The sequence below is a fragment of the Mandrillus leucophaeus genome, unplaced genomic scaffold (genome assembly GCF_000951045.1).
Source record: "Mandrillus leucophaeus isolate KB7577 unplaced genomic scaffold, Mleu.le_1.0 Scaffold700, whole genome shotgun sequence".
Taxonomy (NCBI): domain Eukaryota; kingdom Metazoa; phylum Chordata; class Mammalia; order Primates; family Cercopithecidae; genus Mandrillus; species Mandrillus leucophaeus.
Genome location: NW_012107587.1, coordinates 1,519,100 through 1,528,228, shown reverse-complemented (window position 1 = coordinate 1,528,228; position 9,129 = coordinate 1,519,100). Strand labels below are relative to the sequence as shown.

The following is a 9,129-nucleotide window of genomic DNA, read 5'->3' as shown; positions in this document are numbered from 1 at the left end:
ATCTTCTTATCTTAATAATTCCTCACAACAGCCTAGGAGTATTATGTGTATTTCATGATGAAAAGTTAAATGCAGAGAACCTGCTTGTCCAAATTGTTTGCCCAAATTCTTCTGGCTATTAACTCAAGGAGACTGGATTCAAATCTGGATTTGCTCTTTTATATATATATCAAATATATATACATATTTGATAATTTTTTTCTGGTTTAGTGATATTAGCAAGCCTGTGTTCTAAAATATTCTAACCTGAATTATTTTTCTTTTCAAGCAAAATTAAATGAGGCAATGTTTAATATCTGACTAAACCCTCCCAAGGCTCATGGTTCATCATCAATGCCGTCTTCTCCACCATCTCCAACAGCTTCACCCACCTGATGTCCAGGGCCAGACCCTGTACTGCTAGTGTCCCCTCTGCCATGGATCTTGGTTTTGGGGTATCCATTCCAGGCCAGCTCACTGTCATCTAATGCAGGATAACCTCTTGGCTGGGTGTACATCTCTGTGCCGGGTTCCTACTTCTCATTCTTTTGCTACTGTCACTCCATTCCTCAACTGTGTCCCCTATTGCCCATTTTGTTGGCTCCTCCATCCTGACATCTGATTTGGCATCTCTGTCTTGACCTTCCAACATGGTATCAGACTAGTTCTTCTGTCCCTTCCCACTCCTAGGACCTACCAGTTTGCTCTGCTCATCCTTGATCGGGATGAGACGGATACCCTGAGAGACGCAACAGAATCAGGTCCTGGGATTGTGTTAGCAGAATGACGGGAGTATGAGATCCACCACGTGGCGAGGAACCCCAGGAACCTGCTTTCTTCTTGAAGAGCAACTGAGAACTATTCCCAAGTTATCCTTCACTTTGATGTCTAAACCATACATTTGTCAATTTTAATACTAGAGTCTAGCATTTATTTAATCATTTACTTAATAATAGCCAACTTTGTGAAAGAAAGGCAGATAAAATGAAAAAAAATCTCAGTATTAAGACTGACAACCTGATTTCAGAAATACTAAGCACTGGTTTGTATGTGCGTGTGTGTGTGTGTTTTAAGGAAGCACTGTTGGCAATGTATGTGTTAGGATAAAGGAAGTGTATTATTACTACAGTTTGATGAAATTTACATTTTACTCAGGGTGAATCTTAAAGCAAAAGGTTTATTTATGAGTGAATGAAAGCAAAGTCTCTGTTTATTACTCATTCACAGAATGGCAGGTTAGGTCCTGCAAGAATTGCAGAGGACACAGACTTGAGTAAGCCACAGTGATGCCTTCCTGGACTCACTGTCCATAGGAGAAGATAAACTTGCATATGAAAAATGTCATCATCATGTGTTAAGAAGGGACCTGAGCCCTTAACCCAGCCTGGAGTCCCAGGGATGCTTTCTTCAAGGCATTACCACTTTAAGTAGCTATTGAAGGATAATAAAAAATATGACATTTACTGAAGACGTATTAAGTGGTAGGCACTTCCATAAGTGCTTTCCACTATTACCATTTGATCCTAACAACTGTTTAATGAGATGACAATGATCACTATGCCTATTTCTAGATAAGGAAACTGAGGCACAGAGCACTTAAGTAACATGCCTAAAGTCACTCAGCTAGGAAGTAGCAGAGGCAGGACACAAACTAGGAAGTCTGAGGATTTGAAATTGATCAGAAAGGGAAAGGAGGGAAGACAACATGAGCAAAGACACAGAAGAGTAAAGCAAGGCTGGTGTGAGGGGAACTGTGAGAGTTACACAGTAGACACTGTGGCCATGCCCACATCCCTTAGCTGTGTTCCAGAAAACTCTTTTTGCACTCTTGACCTGAAGGCTTTTCCCTAAACCAAGGCAGGCTGCTCAGCCTTTGCATGGCAGGCTAGATGTGCTGATAATTAGCACATTAGCACATTAGGGTGTGCTGATGGAATTTCATGTATAAACACCCCAGCACCCTTGATCTAAAGGTAGATAACTCCGAAGCATGGGTTTTATGCTATTTCTCAGCATTGCCCTTCGGGATTAAGCCCAGTGACAGTTGGCTTGATAACATACCTTATATCAGCCACCTCCCTTACTGGTCTTTCCTGCACTTTCCAAATATAAACCTCTTAAACCTGAACCCTTGTCCTTGGGTCAGCTTTTGGAGGAACACAAGCTAATACAAATATATTATACTGTTCCAAAAATATAAAGTAGGAAATTGAAGAGGCATAGCAAAGTCAATATAGCCCAAAGTCTGTCATCAATCCACAGACAGACACTTGTTACCTGCCCAGGACATTGTATGTTTATGAATGCAGAGGACATATGATAATATGTATGATATCACTTCAGGAAGTCTTTAGGAGATCGTCTGTCTGTCCCATCTCCATTTTACATGATCTACCTGAGACCTCAAGTGGGACATGGTTTGTCCAGGGTCTCTTAGCTGGTTAGTTGTAAAGCCCGGATTATTGTTTCCTATACACTAATAGTGAGAGTCCTATTCACTGAGGCAAACTAGAAAGATGTTTAGAATAATCTTTGCACCAACTCCACCAACTTTTTCAAATGCATGAAGACTAAGATCTTGAGAAATGCATTTTAAGGCTCTTTCTCTAAAACCAGCATGTGCTAACCAACCCACCAGAGTTGGCCGGGGCCCGCAGTGCAGAGAAACAGAGAACTATGCTCCTGTTTGCAAATAAACCTGAGTATTGATTCACTAGCCACTTGGTCAACCTAGTCAGTTCACTTCTAGAAAGTGATGATAGAAAAATAACACAGAGATGTACATGTATGTGCACAATACAGCATTGTGTGAAAGAGCAAAACAATGGAAACCACCTGAGTACCCATCAGTGGAGCAGTAACCAATGTTACAAATAAAACAAGGACACTCTAGGAAGATACCCACACTATACTAAGTGGAAAAAAAAAAAAGCAAGCTGTAACTACATATATATAGTACAATCCCCTTTTTGCTTAAAAAAGAAAAGCTTATGTGTAGAGATTTTTGCTTTATAAGCACAAGAACATTCGGGAAAGAGACTTAGCAAACGGTCAACAGTTTGTGGTGGTATAATTTTTGGAATATTAACTTGTATTTGTCCTCCCAGTGTTTGTTCCCCTCCTCCCTTGTAAGCAGATGGTCAGGGCTTTTTTGTGGCCTCTTGCCACAAGGGAGATGTTTGTCATAGGACCAGAAGCCAAAGTTGTCTGCAAGACACTTCCGATTCTGGTCCCGAATTTTGTAAAACCTAAACCCATTGAGGAGATTATGCTTGGTGTCCTGGAGGAACTGGAGAGAGAAGGGAAGGTGTTTGGAGTGTAAATGGAATCTTAGTCTGAGTTCTGGAGCACTCTGATGAGGAGGAAGACCCTAGGGAGGCTGGCTAGGGATCTGGGAATTCCAAAGTCTCACCAAAGATTCTCCTGGTTTTAAAAGCAGCAGCAGAGGAGCCAGAACCAGAAGAGACCTTGTAGTCTGAGACCATGGACACCTCAGCAGTTAATACTGTAGAGTAAGTTCAATGGCTGAAGAGACCTTATTAGGGTTTGGTGCTACACAAAACCCTGAGACCCTTGCCCATCCCTGAGGGTGACAATAATATCTGAGACCAAATTCCTAATTACCTAATAGGATAAAGAGAGTTGCTATAGGCTTAGGATTAATTTTATGTAAAAAGTAAAGTGCTATTTTTTTTTTTTTTACACATCTGAGTTTGTGGAATAAGATTCATATTTACTACAAGTAATGGAATTGGAGATTCAGAGGGGAGAAAGTCGCTTATCACATTAATGTAATTTTCTGATGGTAGGAATATGGAGAGTTTTAGGTTTTCCCCTTTTTTTCCACCTCCTCTCCCCTCAGTATTTTAAAAATAACATTGTGTGGGATTTTTTTGTTTGATTGTTTTTTGTGTTTCAAACAGGGTCTCACTCCTGCCCATGCAGGCTAGAGTGCAGTAGTGCAATCTTGGCTCACTGCAGCCTTGACTTCCTGAGCTCAGGTGATCTTCCCACCTCAGCCTCCCGAGTAGCTGGGACTCCAGGTGTGTGCCACCATGCCTGGCTAAATTTTTGTATTTTTATTAGAGACAGGGTCTCGCCATGTTGCCCAGACTGGTCTCAAACTCCTGGGCCTGCCTACCTCAGCCTCCCAAAGTGCTAGAATTATAGGCATGTACCACCATACCCGGCCTAATAACATTGTTTTTAATGTTCATTAAGTCATCCCACCCTCTCAGTCTTGTGGAAGCCTCTCAAGAGGGACAGATTCAGTTGCAAAAGTACCATTTCTGACCCTGAGACATGGATATTGTTTATTCATTTAAATATCACCTGAAAAACCCACTCATTCAAATGGTCTGTGATGCTTGCATAAACAGGAATGCTTACCTTCCTGGGTCCTGAATTTTTGGTTCTCTTAGACTCTTTGAAATTCTCCTTTCTCAGAAAGGGGCCCTCTTTCTATTTCCTCTCAAAGTTGCGACTTGACCCTCACATCCCTTTCTTCTCCAGGACTCCTTGATAAGATTCTTTTAAAATTTCTTTGGAGGGCGATCCTTTTAGGAAGAGTAAATGCCTTTGGGGATGGATATGAAAGACAGAAGATATGGTGACAGCTGGGGGCAGCCGCATAGTCTGAAGTGGACTCTGTTGTAGAATACTATAGAAAAGATGACTCAGTGTTTTAAAAAATGCAATAATTCTAAGCCCCCTGCATGGAAAAAAAAGAAGAGGTTCTTTTCTACACATCAGTTCTTGGGTCCTACCAATCCATCCAGTCTTAGTACCCACTGCTCTCTAACACACAGTCTCCCAACTCTCAGGCTCTCTCCCTCCATTCTCCCCCTCAAAGGCAGAGACCCCATCTCCTTCGTCTTTGTACAAGCTGCTTCCTCTTCCTGATGGACCACCTGCACTGCACTTCTCATAGCCTAGTCCTATTTATCTCTCCATGATTCGACTTCCTCCTGGGTACAGTCACCTTCTCTGAATCCAGATGTTACATATACACATGTGGACTAGTCAAGAGGGAGAGGAGACAGAGAGGAGATTTTAGGGAATTGGCTTATTCAGTTTTGGGGGCCAGCCAGTCCAAAATCTGTAGGGAAAGCTGGCGGTCTGAAAATTCAGATGAGTTGATGTTTCAGTCAGTGTTGAGTCCCCAATCTGCAGGTCAGGCCAGGCTGGAAATTCTAGTAGGGTTTCTATGCTGCAGTTTTGAGACCAATTTCTTTTTTCTTCAGGAAATCTTAGTCTTTGCTTCTAAGGCCTTCACTTGATTGGACTAGGCCCACCCACAATATATAAAGTAATTGGCTGTACTCAAAATTTACTGACTTAAATCAGTAACAGAGAACAGAATAACGGGATAAGCTTAGGCAGAGACATATTGATTGGAAGTCTTTATATCTGCACAGTTCCTGTGACTGTGAACTTAACCATCCAGGGATAGAAAATGTGGATTTCTCATTCTTTCTGCTACAGCCTCTAGGATTCTTGATGTAGAAATGGCATTTTCACTGGGGGTGAGTTCAACAAGGGGACAGGAAGCAATTCTCTGCTAAGCCCTGAGTTATCAACTGTCATAAAGTGCCCATAGGAGTAGATTGTTAAAAGTTGTGATTGAAATGAAATTCATGATTTTTCTCTGGATTTCTTTAAGCCATGCTAAACCTAACGGCTTAAATGGTTGGTCAAATGCTAATTTGACCAATGGCTGGTCAAATAGTTGAGGAAATGCTAATTGGGTCATCCTCTCTCCTCTCTCCCCCCCTGCCTTGAGAAACAGACAGCAGACAGACACCACACACACGCAAGCGTGCACGCACGCGCGCGCACACACACAGACACACACACACACACACACACACACACACACACAGATATGAATGAATCTTTGTCCCAGTTAACTGAAGGCTGACCAATGAACTTAAACTCAAGTCTGACGTATTAATCTTAGAATATACCTTCATGGAGGCTCCTGAGGATCTGAGTCAGAGAAAAGAAGGATGCCAAAAGGGGAAGCAAAAGGGACAAAAGTATCTGTCTCACAGTTTTGCCTCTGCCAGCCTCTAGAGTTAACCACAATAAATAGCACTTAAAAAAGGGTCTCCACTGCAGTTGACAGTGACCATAAGACATAGCCCTGCTTATAGATAGAATATCTCTGGTATGGTAGGGTTGAAACATCTCTTGGTTGTTGTTGATTTTTTCCCTGAAACCTGTCATCTCCGAGACGGATGGTATATGTAATATTTTAATATTTAATATAAAACACATACAAGTAGTACTTCATCTGCCTGTATCATGTTCCTAGAAGTATATTTAGAATTTTAAGCTGTTCCAACTATTATACATTTTGCCAAATTTTAGTCATTGAGGGAGTTGTGTTTAAACATCTGTTGACTGCAGATGTTAAGTAGTGTGAAACATTCTTTTAAGATGCCAAAATGCAATTAAAATCATAATATTTTTCCTAGTAACAAATCATGCTAATCAGTGAAAATTTAGAAAGATAAAACTCAATGAACACTGAATGGTAATAATTCTCTAAATAATCAGCTGTGGCTCACAGCAGGGGAGAACTAACTTTTAACTAAATTATGTTAAATCAATGCCAATTTTCTCAGCTCTTGAAAAGTGTTCTCTTTTTTCCTTCAAGCCAGGCAATGATCAGGTGGAGTAAAACATAAGGAAGAGCATCTTTTTGGTTCAAAGGATGAAAAAAATTGGGTAACACACTTTCCTTACATCTAGCTGGGCCATTGAACCAGAATATGCCAGTGTTTAAAACACTGAAATGCCAGCTCTTCTCTTTTTGTTTGTTTGTTTGTTTGTTTGTTTGTTTTTGAGACAGAGTCTCGCTCTGTCGCCCAGGCTGGAGTGCAGTGGCCGGATCTCAGCTCACTGCAAACTCCGCCTCCCGGGTTCATGCCATTCTCCTGCCTCAGCCTCCTGAGTAGCTGGGACTCCAGGTGCCCACCACCTCGCCCAGCTAATTTTTTGTATTTTTTAGTAGAGACGGGGTTTCACCGTGTTAGCCAGCATGGTCTTGATCTCCTGACCTCGTGATCCACCCATCTCGGCCTCCCAAAGTGCTGGGATTACAGGCTTGAGCCACCGCGCCCAGCCTACCAACTCTTCTCTTAAAGGACAACATGGAAGTGTCTGATTTCTGCCTGGGCTGAGGATTCAGAAGAAGATGTGTGGAACACAGCCTGGAAACCTGGTTGATGAATTCCACCGCAAGTAGTGGAAGAAACACACCTACAACATGAGCAGAGAAGATTTTTCTTCTGTACTTTCCAGGACTCGAAGCTGCTTTGTTTTTTGGTTGTTGGGTGGGGAAGGAGGAACAATAGTGTAGCTTCCAGAAGACAGAAGAGAGTTATTTCTTGAGTGTGAATTAAGCAGTACCAAGAGACCTCAAACTAGCTCTCTCTCCTGATAGAAATTTTACTGTTAAGAGTTTTTCTTTAGGTTTAAAACCTTGAAAGCTCCATAATGCTCCTGAGTAGAACAATAAAGCCATTAGTAGTCAATGGTTTTCTTTAATATTTTTCTTCCATTTCAATTTTAGTTCTAATTTTATCTGACTCCTACAAACACGTTTCATATTCTCATGAGGACTGGGCCCATATGTGTAAATGGTTCAAACATCTTAATTTGTTGACTGAACTAGTCTAAATAGTCAAATTTTTTTTCAGGCAAAAGTGAATTTCATCAAATTCGTTGACCCACCATTTCTTAAATTCATCACTGATTGATTATCTGTTATGTGCCAACCCCTGTACAAGTTCCTAGGGCAACAGAGGTGAAAATCCATAATCTCTGTTTCCAGGACTCTATCAGTTTGATAGGGACACAGGCACATAAGCAGACAATCATAATGCAGTGGTAGTAGGGATATGCCACGCTCATCCAGGCAGTGTATTGATGACCATGTCCTTCAGTTACCAAGTACATTGAAAAAGGTGTAACAAGAGATGCTAAATTAGCAGGTAGTACTTATATGAAGTTCTACTGTGTCTACTCCTGTGCCAGGTGTTTGGGTTGGGAATGGGTATTGGGTAAGAGGAGATAGAAGTTGGAAAGGCAGAAAACACCAACTCAGCTGATATGGTTGGGATGTTTGTCTCCTTTAAATCTCATGTTGAAATGTAATCCCATGTTAGAGATAGAGCCTAGTGAAAGGTATTGGATGAGGGGAGTGGATCCTTCATGAATGGCTTAGTGCCATCCCCTTGGTGATGAGTGAGTTCTCACTCTGTTAGTTTACACAAGATCTGGTTACTTAAAAGGGTGTGGTACCTCCCCCTCTCTCTTACTCCCTCTCACCAGGTGACATGTTGGCTCCCCTTCCCCTCCATCATGACTGTAAGCTTCCTGAAGCCCTTTCCAAAAGCAGAAACCGGCACCATGCTTCATGTACAGTCTGCAGAACCATGAGCCAATTCAACCTCTTTCCTTCATAAAGTACACAGCTTCAGATATTTCTTTGTAACAAAGCAAAAACTGACTAACACATTACCCATTAAAGAGTTTACAATTTACTTAGAGGAAATAAGATGGAAGTGTAGGGAGTTATTAGAAAGCAAGATAACCTACAAATCTGTAAAGTATAAGCATCAAATTTTGTGGACAAAGAGTATGATGTAGGTATTGAGAAAAGAAAAAGTGGGATATAGGGTGGAACAGTCTCAGAAAAGTCCTCCCAAAGGTTACAGGTAAGAGAAAGACATGGAAGGACTGGTCCAACTTACATTGGTAGAAGCAGAGGACCTAGGCCTAGGTTGTTTTTTTGTTGTTGTTTTTGTTTTTGTTTTTTTGAGACAAAGTCTCTCTCTTGTGCCCCAGACTGGAGTGCAATTGCGTGATCTTGGCTCACTGCAACCTCTGCCTCCTGGGTTCAAGCGATTCTCCTGCCTCAGCCTCCCAAGTAGCTGGGATTATAGGCGCCTGCCACTACGCCCAGCTAATTTTTGTATTTTTAGTAGAGACGGGGTTTCACCATGTTGGTCAGGCTGCTCTTGAACTCCTGACATCAGGTGATCGGCCCACCTCGGCCTCCCAAAGTTCTGGGACAACAGGCATGAGCCACCGTGAGTGGCCGGGCCTAGGTCTTCTAAGCAGCGGAAATGGCAGAGGCAA

At 41.8% G+C, this 9,129-nt stretch overlaps 1 long non-coding RNA gene across 1 annotated transcript; it reads left to right on the top strand.

Moving 5' to 3' along the window:
- The first annotated feature begins 667 nt into the window (after positions 1-667).
- Positions 668-7,749, top strand: LOC105528119. The gene is made up of 3 exons (XR_001004315.1): positions 668-865; positions 6,641-6,711; positions 7,131-7,749. It is a non-coding gene; the product is annotated as an uncharacterized LOC105528119 (long non-coding RNA).
- The last annotated feature ends 1,380 nt before the right edge of the window (positions 7,750-9,129 follow it).